The sequence below is a fragment of the Pogonomyrmex barbatus genome, unplaced genomic scaffold, assembly GCF_055798465.1.
Source record: "Pogonomyrmex barbatus isolate J1 unplaced genomic scaffold, ASM5579846v1 scaffold15, whole genome shotgun sequence".
NCBI lineage: Eukaryota > Metazoa > Arthropoda > Insecta > Hymenoptera > Formicidae > Pogonomyrmex > Pogonomyrmex barbatus.
The window spans coordinates 995,611-1,011,373 of record NW_028297111.1 but is presented as its reverse complement, the minus strand read 5'-3'; the positions used below and the strand labels follow the sequence as shown (position 1 = coordinate 1,011,373).

At 43.3% G+C, this 15,763-nt stretch overlaps 1 protein-coding gene across 2 annotated transcripts in view; it reads left to right on the top strand.

Moving 5' to 3' along the window:
• LOC148937216 (uncharacterized) overlaps positions 1-15,763 on the top strand; it is a 223,125-nt gene that overhangs the window by 184,654 nt on the left and 22,708 nt on the right. The window lies entirely within an intron of this gene.

Below are 15,763 nucleotides of genomic sequence, written 5' to 3'. Positions count from 1 at the left end.
GCGTGGTGATATCGACTGTATTAAAGGAATAAATCAGAGTTTCTGGTATCCTACGTGTTGCTCGCCCGTGAATACCTTTCTTATCCCAGGTGGTACGCCATGCATTCAAATGAGCTGCAAACAGGATCGAGAGTATCGCGAAGGAAAGCGGGGGAGGAGGAGGGGGTGAGGAGGGCGCAGGCGGCAGAGGGTGGGCTGGGACGGATGGAATAAAAACAAATGCGAAGGATACGACGAGCGTGACGAAAAGAAGAACGGGCGATGCCGACGAGGAGGAACGACGGCACTAGGGGTTATAAAGGTGAAGGGGGATGAGACGATAAAAGATGCGAAGGATCGGGGCGCGTAATAAAAAGGAAATGGTCGAAATGAAGATGGCAGTCTCCGACGTGGTAAAACCGCACGGAGGAAAATTAAGGGCTAACGAACGAGAGGGAGCTAGAAAAACAAGATGGTCGCCCTCTGATGGTAACCCCCGTAAAATTCAAGAAAGCACAGGGATGTGAAAACGCACACGGGCGGGCCCGACGACGGGACATGTGAAACACGGTGAGGAATGAGAAAGGGAGGGAGAAAAATTGGAATGCGCTCGAAAAAGTGCGAGTGGTATAATGTTAGGAAGCGCCGGTGGACGAGAAATAAAAATGGAACGAGAATAAACGACTGGCTAAATAAGGGGGAAATATTACGGCGACGGGAGTAGGAGGGGGTAATAGATAACGGTGGACGCGACGAATAAAAGGGAATTGTACTAACCGGAAAATATACGAAACGTGGGATGTGCCGTGGAAAAAGGAGAGTTTAGAGAAAGTCTAAAGTACGATGGAGGCGAGGTATCTTGAAGCGAATTTGCTACGGATATCCCGACAGGATATTCCTTCGAGGATTTAAAAAGATAAAATCGTTGAGTTTTCTGATCGCACAATGAAAGATGTTATATATTAAAGCGCAAGAAATCTCAAAGCGTGTATCCGATCAGAGGAGGATCAAATATTTGCTTAAGAATATTGCCACAGGTAGCTCTCTAAAACTTTTTTAAAACATTTTATTTATTTATAACCTGTAATTATTATGCCAATTAATAACTTCCTCGCGACGTTTCTCGGAACTTTTGTGCCGCGGAAATCCGCATGAAAAATGTATATAATCGTCTTTACATATTTCTCAAGTTGGTAAAGCTCATTAAACTTCAACGTTTGCCTCAGTATTATCGAGTCGCTAATTATCATGATGCATTTCGCATTAACGACCTCGTTAATGTTTGTTCGCCATTATAATCCTACAATCCGCGATAACTTCTCTTTGAGGCCATTATCATTATGCTCGCGGTACACAGACTTCTCTCTGTAGAGACCCTTTTACGCAAATACGTTCGCGCAAATGAACACGGGTGATTTAATTTGGCTCGAAATAATTTCGATAACGAAGATGCAAGTAACTAGTTCTTTTCCTTCTATTGCTACATCGGCCGGGGAGGGGAGGGGGGGAGAGGGGGAGTAATCCAGACAAGAGATGCCGGGGACACGACACGTGGCGCGATGTCGGTATTAAAACGCAAGTAGAGGAGAGAGAGAGATAAGGGTTGATAAAGTCCCGGGGATGGATGTAATTGCGACCAGTCTGGGCTGCAGGCCGGCGGCGCCGTGGGCCGCTTCAACCTTTTCCGATGTCTTCTAATGTAATTTTGTTTGCGAATCCCAGAGGTGGGCGGACGCGGATGAGGACAAATTAGGTTAGGGGTAGCTCTGCGGCTTGTGGCATTTCGCTCGTAATTCTTTCCATCCCGCGCGCGCTACGACGTAAATTAGTCTACATTCCCTTCCTCCCTCCCCTTCTTTTCCCGTGGCGGCGGAATCCTCCTTTTTCGCCCCCCGAGGCGTAATTGTGCGCGCGCGCGCGCGCGCGCGCGTCGCAATCTACGAAGTTCTCCCTTATATCTTTCATTGTCATTTTATTTATTTAACCAGAGTTAAGTTGTCTCCGCCGAGAATCTGCGCGAGAATAATGCCTGGTTATCTCATCCCGAGTCGTTTTGGATGTTATCGCGGCTGCGATAAAACGGACAGTCTTTCAGCCGCGACCGAAAATTGAATTTAATCGCGAGGATTTATCCGTATCGTTGCACCCGTTACTCGTTTCCCCCTTTCATCCCGTTTTCCTTTTGTTGTTCCAATTCCGCCCTTATCGTTGCGCGCATCGCCCCTTTAATTCGAATAGTTGCCGAGCCAATTTGTGGTGCGAAGTAAACTTGTCGGGCGCGGCGGAAAACGAAGCTGCCGTCGCACGAACTCGCCACTTGTATTTTTACGGAGTAGTACCTCTTATTTATATCACACATGTTTTCTTTCTTGTTTTCAGATTTCCCACAAATTTCTCCACCAGTTTGATTTTTATTTGAATCGTTTACGACATGCTTATTTATTTCTACCGTGTCGGTATTTAGCGTTATTATAGTTACATAAAACTATAACATTTCGCGTATCTTTTAAACGCAAATTTTTCTTCTTTGCTGTAAGAACTGTCGCGAGAGAAGAATACGATCGAAAATCATCGGATGATTTAAGAATTGTAGGCAGGAATATAACGATATAGCGCAAAATGAGCTTAAAATTTTGTTGAAAACTACAAATAAAATCGATGTAGGGAGACAGAATTATCGTCATAATGAAATATATTTTTAAAACTTTTTTAAAAATAAAAAATTATTTTTTCCTCGTTTCGCAGCCTTATTCGGCAAACCGAATTTTTTACGTTAACGATTCGAGATACCAATATATCGTCGCACCAATATGCCGTCAATGACAGCGTATTCATTAAGCGATAATTGATTAGTTCGCCATTCGCACATTGCTTATTACGAGCGAAAAATGTAACGAGGAACCGGATTGTTCCGCGGCGAGTATCAAAATGATACCGAAATAAAACCGAAATCAAAATTGATAAATCTAATCTGCCATAAACGTGGATCGCAATATTTTACTTACATTTTTCTCCGCCTTGGAGAGGATAAATTGATGTCAACGTAACGTAAAACGAGAATATTTCGCAAATTATATTCAAAGGAAAATACAACTTTATCATCAGTAGTTTTAAAAGCTCATCGTCGAACCATAAAATGCAAATGCAAACTTTGTAACTTTAATAGCACTAATTTTATGTAGGAGAGATTGTAACTACGTAATAATTTTATTTAAGAGATAATTTTATGTTTACAAGCTTATTTAAGAGAATTTCATGTCCGGGGACATGAGGACATGAAAAAGGAGAGAGAGAGAGAGAGAGGAGCTGCAGATCTAAGTGATGACGTTCGCATTCTACGAGTACATGACTTTCGTACACGACGATCTCATTTTACGGTTCAAGTGCCCGAATACTTTTCGCGGCAAGCCACCATGGGAATCGCCATTTCCACCTAAGCACCGTCCGTGCATTTGCCTAAAGAGCAGGCATCTGAAAAAAAGACGTTCTCTTTCGTTTCTACCTCCCGTTTCCTGCGCGAGGGGTGAGATTCCCGCCCGCCTACGTCGCTCCGCGGTTATACCCGGGGAAGGAAAAATCCAAAGGGATTTTTGCGGTTGCCGCATATCTTTTGCTTACGATTATGTTTGTGCCGCTTGTGAAAAAGAAAAAAAAAAAACATTCCGCGGAAATACCGCGGAAATACCGCTTCTCCTCTTCCGCGCGGCATCCTCTAACTTGCATGAATTTCTTTTGCGTTCTCGCGTTCTTACGGAAACGCGTTGGGAAACAGGTGCGCTGAAGCACTGTTTATACACCCTTATTCTTACGCTGCTCCGCGATTATACCCCCTGGTGTGCAACGCCATGTATAATTTAGCTTTGTAATTCTCAACTTTTTCTCTGATAACGTTACGTAAATACGTAGGCGCGATGTGGTTACTCCGGAGTAAATAAAACGTTTGTCTTACTTCAAAATTAGCATCATTAGATGGCCAAAGTTATACAAGTTGTAATTATAAATAATGGAGGGAAAAAAAAAACAACAGATAAATACATAATGAAATTACGCACATACGCGTTTGCATTTTTGATTATTTTTCCAAGTTTATCTAAAGCTAGATTACGTATTATTTTTCAAACTACACGTGTATAAAAGAAGTATAATCCACAGAATTAAACGCATTCCATCCTGTTTTTGCCGGAGGAATTTCGCGCTGGCGATGATATAAAAGTATCGATTAACTGCGCTGGTATTGGTCGATGGGACTTGGTCCATTTTGTCGAAATTGTTGTACTATCTCGAGCGGACCGCGTGCTCGTTAATGTAACCACGGCTTAACATATATCAGGAAAATGCGCCGGGCACAACGTAATTATCCTTTTCCGCACAAATCAGAGAGAGAGAGAGAGAGAGAGAGAGAGAGAGAGAGAGAGAGAGAGAGAGAGAGAGAGTGGGTGGGGGAGGGATGGGCTGACCCAAAGCTAGCGAGATGTTATTATTATATATGTTATCATATCGCAGCCAGTAATACCAACCCTATTTAACATAACATAAACCAGCCAGTGGATGCGGATTAACCATTAAAGATAAGTCCAACCTCAGGTTTCTACTTCAAGGAAGGTACGCGTCTTCCTTCGCGGAAATCCTCTCGCAGATTTTATTCGCCATATACTGAAAGAAAAATGAGCAAAAGTTCATCTCGCTTTGATTACCAACAACATACACATTTGTTAACATTATTACATCCACGTGGCGACACGCTCTTTTTCTCTTTATTCTACGCGCGTCACTTGGATCTTTTAATTCCCGTCCGATGACGTCGTGGAGATTGAGAAAAAGTGCTACCAATGCAGTTACCAAACAGCGTGTCGTCCTTTGACGAAGAGTAACGCGTCCCGTCGACTTGTTCATCAACATTCGCTGCGCTTGATTTTTCATCGAATCGTCGTGACAGCTCGCGTCAGAGGCGCAAGTGTATTTGTAATTTTTTTATGCGACGTGCTACTTGCGGATTACATCGAGTCAGCGAAATAGCGATTTTCCATTTTCCGGGAGAGAAATGGAGTCGCGACGCGATATCATTTTGCTCGTAATGCGCTTTAATTTTCAAACTGACATCTGAAATTATCTGTGAAATTAACATAGCCCGAGTGTCACATTCCGCTGTGTAATTTTGGAGGAAACAAATTCATTTATTTACCATCGCGTCAGCATCTACACATAGACACATAACTTATCTACAGGGTATCTCGGGAAAGATTGAGAGAGATAGAGAGAGAGGTCTGAGTGCGAAGCACGTGTGTAGATTCCCACGCGTCACAAAGAATATCATTATTGGAGACGGGATGATTAGTTCTCTTTTTCAGCGGAGGTTCCTTTCACCGCACATTTATTTCCGATGTCCCATTTTCCATTTCGCTCGCTTCGACCCCTTTACCGCCACGTTCGCTCGAATTTCTATTCACAGCGCGCGGTGCTTTTAACTTTGATGAATCGCATTCGAATTCAGCTATGAATCATTACTCGAATTCGCGCAACTGTGGCATGTGGAAAAAAAAGAAAAAAGAATTACGAGAGAGCGGGACAGGAGATCGAGAGTTTTTAATCCAGGCAGCGAAGAATAAAAATAATAGCGTTTTTACGTGAAACGACGATTGGCAGGTTTGATATTTTTTTCCTTTTCCATGGACGTCGAATGGGGTAACTTTTGAAACTTTACAATATTGAACGTTAATGCGATTTATCGGAAAGATAAAACCTCGTCGTTGATATGCCGAGAACTGAGAACGCTGTCACGTTCGCGAAGAATAGGCGAGTCGGTGGGGGAGGGCGGGAAAGGAGGAATGGCGACTTTAGGCTGGCAGATAATTACAGTAGCGAGTTTATCCCCCGGTATACCAGGGTGCAGAAGCCTCCGCAAATTGTCGGCGAGTCAGGTTTGCCCGCTTGCTATCGTCCGATGTTGTCATTAACCGCTAGGATGACACACATCGCACACACACACACACACACACACACACACACACACACACACACACACACACACACGCGCGTACTTGTTTACCGCGTGTGCGACGGATAACCCGGCAGATAAAGCAATTAACGGGACAATGAAGTAACGAAAATCACATTGTCGCGCGAGATAAAGTCACCGACGAGTCACACTTTCTTCGCGAGTAGGAGATGAGTTGGGAGAAAAGTTGTTGAAAGTAGATAGCTGTTGCTTTGTATAACGAGTCACAAAATAAAGTTAATTAATAAACGCTATACTGTGGGAGAAATCTTTTCTTTCTATCGATAGTACGTAGTACAAAAGGGACACATGTGTGTAAATTTGTAAAACAATAATGTTAAACGACGAAATGTTTAAACCTTTTCAACTTATTTTATTTTCTCTTTTTACAAAATACAAAACAATTACGAAATAATAACCGTGTCAATAACTTCTTGATTCTCCTCTATGTATAACGCCGACAAATACTTTTTATCGCAATTGTGACTATCTCATGTGGACGCAGAGAAAATATTGAAAATATTTTATAAACCAGGAGTATTTTGTTATTTTTAATAATTCTTTTGTTTTACTCTCCATGCATCCCCTGATGCATTAATCCACCAGTTTAGAAACCAATTGTTTTTGCGGAGTCAAGTGTATAATATTCTCTGTCGCACGATGTAAACAAAATCAAAGGTCTCGATGACGTTAAACGTTTTATTTTTCGATTTTTCAGAATTGCCGGCTCATTTTTATCGAGACATTGTTTACAGAGTCATGCGTCGCGCGACGAGGAAAAGCCTGTGTTCGCCGCTTAATTCTGAGCTCGGCAACGTAGGCGGGAACGAAATGTATCTTCGGTATTACCGAAGTTCTCGAGGTCGACAGCTTGTGAAACGTGTGCCAGGCGTCGCGTGGTCGTCTGGTCCCGTGGGTGTGGAAGGTAATTCATAACAGAGTTTAACAAATTGCCCGGGAGAGACGCCTGCCTGCCTGCCTACGCCTCCTTCCGCGTTTACGTGCGAATGTCATCGCACGGCGAAATTCACGTGACACATCGCGTCTCTTCGACTGTCTTCGAGGCAATAGCGAGACGTGTGTGGCGCGAGAAGGCGAGGGTAACCTTCCTTATTTTTCCTTTTCCATTCTCTTCTTTTCCTTTCCCTCCTCCCCTACATGCGCCGCGTGTGGAATTTTATATGTAACCCGGCGGGGCGCCCAACCCAAACCGACGTCGGACTGTCGCCGGGAAAAGAATGGTCGTCTGCCTCGTGTTACGTTGACTCTACTACCACTGCCGTTACTTCCAGGAATGGTCGCCTGCCTCGCATTACATCGGGCCCCGTGGCCATCAATTACGACCATCAGAATGTCTAATCTGAAATCCGCCGCGCCGAAATTTTGTTTTGTTAACACTGCTGAAATATAGGACATTTAGAAATAAAATTATATGTACACGTTACCTTTACATTTTTGCAGATTAAAAAAAGTTAATCTAGATGAAAATTTTAGGAAAATGTAAATGATTTATTCCATTTTTATGTTATATCCGAGACTGGCTTAATTATCTAAATAATAATAGAAAAGTTGATAAAGTTGGCAAATAATCGAAATTATCTGAATAAATTGTTGAAAAAAGTAACTGTGCTTTTGGTGCAGTTAGCATCCATTTACGTTTTCAAAAATTTATACAAAAGACATTTGCAATCATATTATATATTTAACACTAATTATCTACATATTATTTTTACATGAAAAAGAGTAATTCTTATCCAGGATTTTTTTTACAGGGATTTTTATCAATACATAAACAGAAATGTTTTGCGCTAGTTTTGCTTAATAAATGGTTATTTCAGAATTTATTTCCTCGTTTCTGATTTTGAATGAGAAAAATATTAAATTTCGTAAATTATCACTTTTATTTATTATTATTATTTTTTTTCCCCCCGAAAATCTTCCCTCTGTATCGAACGTAGGTCAAAGCTGTGGCTAACAGAAATTTCAGAAATTATTTACATGTAACGGGAAGAGAATAACATTTCGTGTGACGACAAAGAATTTACTCAGAATCAAAGGTAAAGTTGTATTTTATAATTAAATATGATGAAAAAAATGAGCAAAAAATTTCGTCAAGGTATGAGATTGTAATTCCGACTTGGAGGCATGCGTCTGAGCATACCGTCGACCGTTTCTACTTTGAAATGTACATTTCTTATCTCGTCGTACAGCTTCAGCATCCAGCTATCGAGGGCCCTTTCACGCACCCGCGTCTCACGCGCATGTGAGAGCTACATAATGCATACGCATACGGAAACTGAAGTCGACCCGACCCAACCGGCACCATTACGAGTGCCATGAAGGTCGGGAAGGGAAGCATTTTTATCCGGTCGTTCCGGTTATTCTCCGCGTACGAGAATCCCTCGGCAGGGATGCCTCTCGCGGCACGTCTCTCGTTTTGCGATGACTTGTGTATAAACTTTTTATCACTGGCCCACACGTGACGCTTCTCTCGATCTATCGTGAATATTTCCACAGTAGTCGCGGTGCGACCACGAAATTCGACGCAAGATTAATCGTCTCTTCGCAACGTTTTTGCTTTACACGATAAATACGGTCTGCTTCGAGATTGTCGTCCGACAATTTGATCCTTTGCGGGGTCTCTAAATTTCACAATACTTTCAGACTGAAGGATTGCCGGTTAGTTGGAGCTTGCCATTTTTGATTCTCTTTTAGGAGTTCTTCAGCATCTCAAATTATCCGGGATATCCCAGCGTAAAAAAAAAGGATAACGCGAAACGATCTCTCGCGATTTAAAGGATACGAGGTCCAGGTCCGGAGTAGTACTTTGCAGATCTCGTTCTCGGCATCCAATTCTATTTCAGACAGGCGCTCTTTTATCTCGCACGTTCGGAGAATCGAACTATCTGGATGAGAGGTGATACGGGACGGGAAATACTTTTGCTGCTGGTACTTGCTTTATCCGCGAGTGCTACATCTTCGTAGGCGATAGTCAGCCGATCGTCGCTAGGCGCCGAAAGGGAAATAGACGTCGTTACTCTTGTCCTGCAGCCTGCTGTCTTTGTACCACGCTGTGCCGATGCGGCTGGCAATCGACGTTTCCACAATTGCACGCCAGAGCTGAGAAATATACTTACAGTTTTCTCTCGCGTCGCTCGCTTAGAATCGCTCGACAGGAGAGAAAATCGAACGGCGGATATCACGATGAGCTTAAAATACTTGACTTGTTAAAATTTCAAATTGAATCATCCGTCAGAGATGCACTCTTGCATTGCCTATTTTAATCTATTTATAAGAGCGTTGAGAGCGATTTGATGATACGATAGAAAAATGCTTGAAAAATATTTTGAGAGAAAATATCGTACTCTCACGTTATATTTTTATTTTAAATTACTCTACTGCTTGTTGTGAAATATTTAAATAAATGTAAATTGTTCGGATGTACCATCTTGCAGCTAAGAGGGAAAAGGATAAGATTAACGGCATACAAAGAAATAATTTAGATTTGTCTTTCGTCATTAAAAGCACCGTAAAAAGCCTTTTGTAAAAGCGAACTATGTCATAATAGTTACTTAAACTTTTTTTTTTTTTTTTAATGATATAACAACCTGCGAGTGCACGAAACAGAGTTTTAAGCTCTTATCCGCAAATAACAGAAACGGGAGATCCGGGAAAAGAAAAGGGCTGCGTAAAAGGAGGAGCATAATGGTCTCCTTACGCGCCCCTTTTCAGTGGCGTAACAATCCGCCTTAAGGGTAAAAAGAAATTCGCCCATTATCCTTCTAAGATATCTATGTCGAAAATGGCGTGTAACACTGCTCTCCGAATGTCGTTATAAAATTTTATTATACACTCGCGATAAGATTTTACGATCGGGGGTTAGAGTTGTAAACTTTCTGGCGATTATAACAATGTTGGAATTTGCGATTCAACCAATCACAGACGCGCATATTATCATCCTCCATACTGATGATTCTTATTCTGTCTAGTTTAATCTGGTAAAGTAATATTTTGCATTTAGTTTTAAACTTTTATCACATTTTCGAATTTCACGCTGTGTTGTATGCAATTGACTTTGTTCAACTCTGAAAGCTCTGAAAATCCCGATTTAAATATTTAAATATTTCGCAACCCTCCCCCCTTCCCCCCCCCCGCGGAGACCTCCGAACTACCCTTAATGGTTAGGGAGCGTGGAAGAAGCGCGGTGTCAATTCATCCGTAGAAACCGCGAGATAACATTGCCGCGGCATAACGCGAATAATAGATTCTTTTATACGCAACAACAAAGCCCGGCTGGCGGCAATATCGACGCGTGCCTGTCTGTTTCTCCATCGGCATTGAAGGAAAGGCGGTGTTACAAAAGAGCGGCAGGACTATACGGCAGAAAGGACGATGAGGGTTGAGCATTCACGTTGAGAGGACGGGTGGTTGGCGCGCGCGCGCGCGCGCGCGGAGAGGGGCGTATGAAAGGAAAGGAGTTACAGAATGCAACGATAACGCGAGATTTATGCAGCCGTGCACGGCCGAAGAAACTTGCAAATGCCGCTCGCAACTTTTTCTCACCCGTCCACTCCCCCCCCCCTCCCTCCCCATCCACCTCCGCCCCCTCGACTGCGCTGCAGCTGCTGTAATGCAGTTGCAGTCGGGCGTAAGCCTCGGCGAAAGGAAACTTGGCGAATTGCATCGCGCGCGCGCGCGCGCATGGTCTTTTGTGCCACTGAAGTTTATCCGTGAAGATGCATCGGTACACCCCCCCCCTCCCTCTTCCCCGCGAAAACTTTAGCCTTGTCGTCGTGCCGCGCGAGTTGTTGTTGCCGGCGAGAGGCCGAAGAAATCACGGAGACCGCCGAGTAACAAAAGTCGAACGGGAAGCAGACAACAGATAGATAACGAAACTTTATTCGCAGTTCACTTCTATGTGCACTTTATTTCGCCGAAATTTTTTAATGCCGAAATTTCGATACATCGCGAGCGACGATTCCGATGTGATTTTTCCCCGAGAAAGAACCGACGCCGAAAATGCTGTCGTCTTCAATTAATCCAACGACTTTTCGAAATATATATATATATATATATATATATATATATATGAATTTGCAAAAAATAGATTGATAGAAAAACGTTTTTCAATTATCATACTAGAATCATTCGCATCTCCGAATTATGCTAGTTTAAAGTTTTGGCTTCACTCTTGGTGAAGCAGAAGAAGACATCCTATTTCATCTCTCTCTCTCACTCTGAAAAAAACGCATCTCGAATCGTCACTCGTACGGCACGCTCTCCGAGATCGCTGTTATTTATTTCTTTCATTTTTTTTTCTCGTTTTACGAAACATTCCGATTGCACGAGCGTGTGTCGAAATTTTGCAGGTGGCGGCGTTTGCGCGCTTGAATATTTCCAACGATCAAATCGTTGAATTGGTGCACGAACACGAAAGCATCGATGCACCAACGACGACGAGCGCAAGTGTCATGCGATATCTCCATTTGCAACATGTTTTCTCAGACTTGTGCGTTGCTTTAAAAAGCAGCAACGTCGAAACAGTTTGGCGAGACTCCAACTTGATTCAATCTCACTTTTCCGAAGAATCGCCGCGGACGATTGCGGTCCGCTCGCATCCCGCAATCGTAAATATGTCCGGGGTTAATGTGGCCTCATAATCGTAGCGTCTCTATTAGATTACAGAGTGTTGTCACGAGTGACAACAATAATCACTCAACTTTCGTAAAAATTTAATAATCTACTCCACCAATTAAATATTTGAGATATCTTGTAGGATTTTTCAGACGAAAAAGCATCGTTTCAAATACCGAAGAGCGCCGAGAATAACGTATATTGTAACAAAGTTGAAAAAGTGCGAAAGAGAGCATGTACCCGCACAATTAATTCAATCGCGAGCATATTTGTATGTAATTGATATTTATCAGAACGCGGAGGATGTAGGATGAAACTAATAACTCTTTAATGAGATAAAATGTACATCTCGGTGTTGTTATCAAACATGATTGACGTTTACAAGTGAAGAATTCTCGGAAGACTCGTTGCAGTATGTATATCACGTTCGCTTAAATTATACAGCTCCTGGCTGTACTCGTGTGCGAGAATCCAGCTGATCAATGATGTTGTTGCAAATCCACCGGATGCCGAGCCGTCTACGAAATCCCACGAAACTGAGCCGTATATCCCAAGTTACAAATTTTGTCCCAAAACGCATTCGGATACATGTGTATGCGCTTTGCACATGCGATTGCAATTATGTATCACGACCATTTCGAGTTATTGCGTGGTATATGGTATGCCGAAGCAGATTGGGAATGCAACGGGGATGTTGAGGTGCTCGATCGACATTTCGATCAAGATGTATTTTCTATGTTCGTATCGCTTGTATTTCATAATCTTTCCGACAAATTTTGATCGACCTTCTTCAATTCTTCCCCTTTTATTTCTTTTAACTCCAGAAATTATTTTTACAACTCTGCGCTCGAATCTCCTCCGAAGAGCGAATTTACTTAGAGATATGTTTTACCTTTGGAATTACGTCCGATTAAAATCTAATGTATGTATCGACAATTTAAACGAAGCCTGGCTTAATGATTTGTGATTCTCGTTTGCATTGTAATTAAATTCTACGTCATACGGGCGGCAGAGAAAAATAAATAATTGTCGGTGGGGAAATTTAATATCTTTATGCGGTGCGAAATATACGATATATATGTGAATTTATATTAGTTATTGTAATGTGGCAATTTTATCGCACCGCACCGTCTAAAGTGGAAATCGCGTTGTGCGCGGAGTAGACGTCGTCATTTATTCCGGTCGCTTCGCTCGTTGAGAACTCGACATCCCCTCGAAGAGAATCGAATCAGGAGATATCGTGCATTGCGCAGCGGTTCGGAGCTAGGAAAACCTCGGGGAAAGGCTACGAGCACCTCATTTGGCTTCTACCATTTTCTTGCTGATCTTGCTGATATTCTCAAAGTGCCTGGCAAATTTTGCGTCTTTCACGTCGCCGTTGATCTTGGAACGCAATCATAGAATTTCTATTATATATGGGAGTTGTATACTACTGAGATATTTATCTTATCTTTGAACCAAATTTTCCTTAAAAAAAATTAGAAAAGAGAAAATTAATTTGCGATAAAATTATCTCGATTGTCACGGTAAGCTTTTTATTCGCTACTGTCTTGTACGTTGTCGGAAGACAACGACGACAATTTGCTTTTCGTAAATTTTGAAGCGTTCAATTCCTTCGCACGTGTGATCTTCGAATCTCAATGGTGTTCCTCGGTGCCTGAAACGGGGGTGTCATTCGCGCTTCTTTCACTCGTGTACTCATCGTGGAGCAATTTCGCAGAGGCATCACGGAGGAAACTACCTTCGTGTGCTGGTGTACGTCTTCGCCGCCATCGACGATAACCTATATGCACTACTATCCGCTCTTTTTTTTTTTTTTTTCTTCTTTCTACTCTACCGAGATCACGACGTGGTCGAACTGCATCCAACTTCTCTTCTCACCTTTCCTAACCAAAGACTCGTCTTTTCTCCCCCTTCCATCTTCTTTGAGGAGGCAGTAATTGGCGGGAATCTCGACGATCCACTCTTCGAGAGTCACTTTAGTGCCCCGTCAACCCCTTCCGCCTCCTTCCGTTTTGCCCGCGGGCGAAGAAAGAGGGAGGGAGGAGGGCAGAGCGATGGAGGACGACAAGAACGACGGAATGGCGGGGGGGGGGGAAAAAATCAATTTTCAGGCAGGCTCCTTTATTGGCACCGGTAGCTGCCGGCGCGTGGATTGTAATGGAAAAAAAGTGGAATCGGGAACTTGATCGCGTGGCGAATGATGAGAGGAATTTTTCGAAAATACATCCTCGCCGCACTTTTGATCGAATCCCCTCCTCCCCCTCTCCCCCGAAAAGCTTACGCGAACCGTATTTTCCGAATCGTGGCGGATTAATTGGAATTTCATTTTCGATATAACGATCGCGGCGATCCGTGCGCGGAGGGCGCGCGCGTGCGGTGATGTTTAATTGGAAATAGTTTCCCTTTGAACTTCCGCGCTTCTCTCTGACAATATCGCCGATTTTTGTTTTATTACGCAAGGCGCGAGTGACAGTGAGTGTCCTCGTTTCGTGACGACACGCGCATTAATGCGTAAACCACTCCGCGTCCCTTTATTCCACTTCCTTTCATCTTCCATTCCCTTCGGATTCATCCGGTTGATCGTAATTTGTTGTTCAATTATCTCGCGATTTTTAGACGCGTCGTCTAACAACGAAAACTGCCATTTTGATTATCGAGAGGAATTGAGAAGATGCCGTTAGTCTTTCTCGTGATAGGGATGCACAAATATTAAATTACGGCCGTGCCTCGTGCACGGCCGTAATTTAATATTTCTCGTCTACTTATTACTTTACTGCGCATCATTATCAATATGCCGCTTGTAATCCTGAAACGGTATCTAATATCGCTGCTTTTCGCGCGAAATATGATCACCTACGTATTTTACATCGCTGGTTGTTACGCGCTCGTGTAAAAGGCGCAACGAGAAAATGCAAATGCTTTGCGCGCGACTTATAAAAGCGGCGGCGGCGCCGCCGTCGCCGTCGTCGACGAGACGCTGTAGACGGAAAATTAAACTTTGCCTGAAAAGCAGAGAGAGAGAGAGAGAGAAGAACGGGGAGGAAGGCAAAAATGGAAATCGACAGACACCATTACGAACGATGAAACGAACCGCGTGCGCGCATACCCGAGGGACGAGAGAAACCGGTGGAGGTAAAGAGATTCGCGGATGTTGATTGGATGGAATCTATAGCGCGCAAGCTGGATGCCGGACATCTTTTTTAATCATGCGATCGTGAAAAAAGGGTTGACGAAAAAGAGAGAGAGAGAGAGAGAGAGAGAGAGAGAGAGAGGACGGAGCATTTCCTTCGAGCGCGAGAGAAAAACCGGGCACGGAAACTGACTCCGTACCATCTCCGCAAATAAACCGGTCCTTTGAACGGCCTGTCGCGTGTTCATCTTTTTTTTTTCTTTTTTTTTTTTTTTTTTGTCAATTCCCGCACGAACGTCGTTCCCTTTTTCCACTGCGCCAATGTCCATCGGGATTGAAAAACCGATAGGCCCCTGTGAAAACACGGCGGACGGGATCAAGCTCTTCGACGCAATGAAGACTCTGGTTAAATGAGTTGCAAAGATTTCGTTATCGATAACGAACGCTCGGGAACAAATTCCAATACAGTTTAGATGCGACAATGTGAAATATCACGCCGTTTTTATGACAATTTCCTCTATTAGAATTGTATTAGAAACTGTGTTGAAAAAGAAGGAAGGCGAAGAAGACAATGTTGCATCGTAAAAGAAACAAACGCAGCAGACTCGAAAACTCGATCATATCGAACTTAATTATCTCAACTCGTAATTTTTTTTTTTTCTCGAAGGACGATGTCCGAACGTATTTCGCGAGTTTCTTTTCTCTCTACACGGCGGCAGAGACGGTAGATGAACGATTCGAGGGGAAGAACTCGGGAACTTTGGAACTTCCAGCAAAGGGGAGAACTTTGCGGAGAGTTGGGAATAAAATGTCGCGTTTCGACACTGAAAAGAAAAAAAAGAGCTGACGTTTTGAAGAGCCGCGATACACGCACGATTCACACCCGACGGTTTACGCAGACCCGAGTGCGGAAACGCGGAGTAGTGAACGCGACTCATTCGAGCGCGCAGCCGATCGTTTATGCAGCCGATCCGGTCCCGCGACATCTGTCATCAATCCCGACTCGCTGCAGCCAGCGTGGC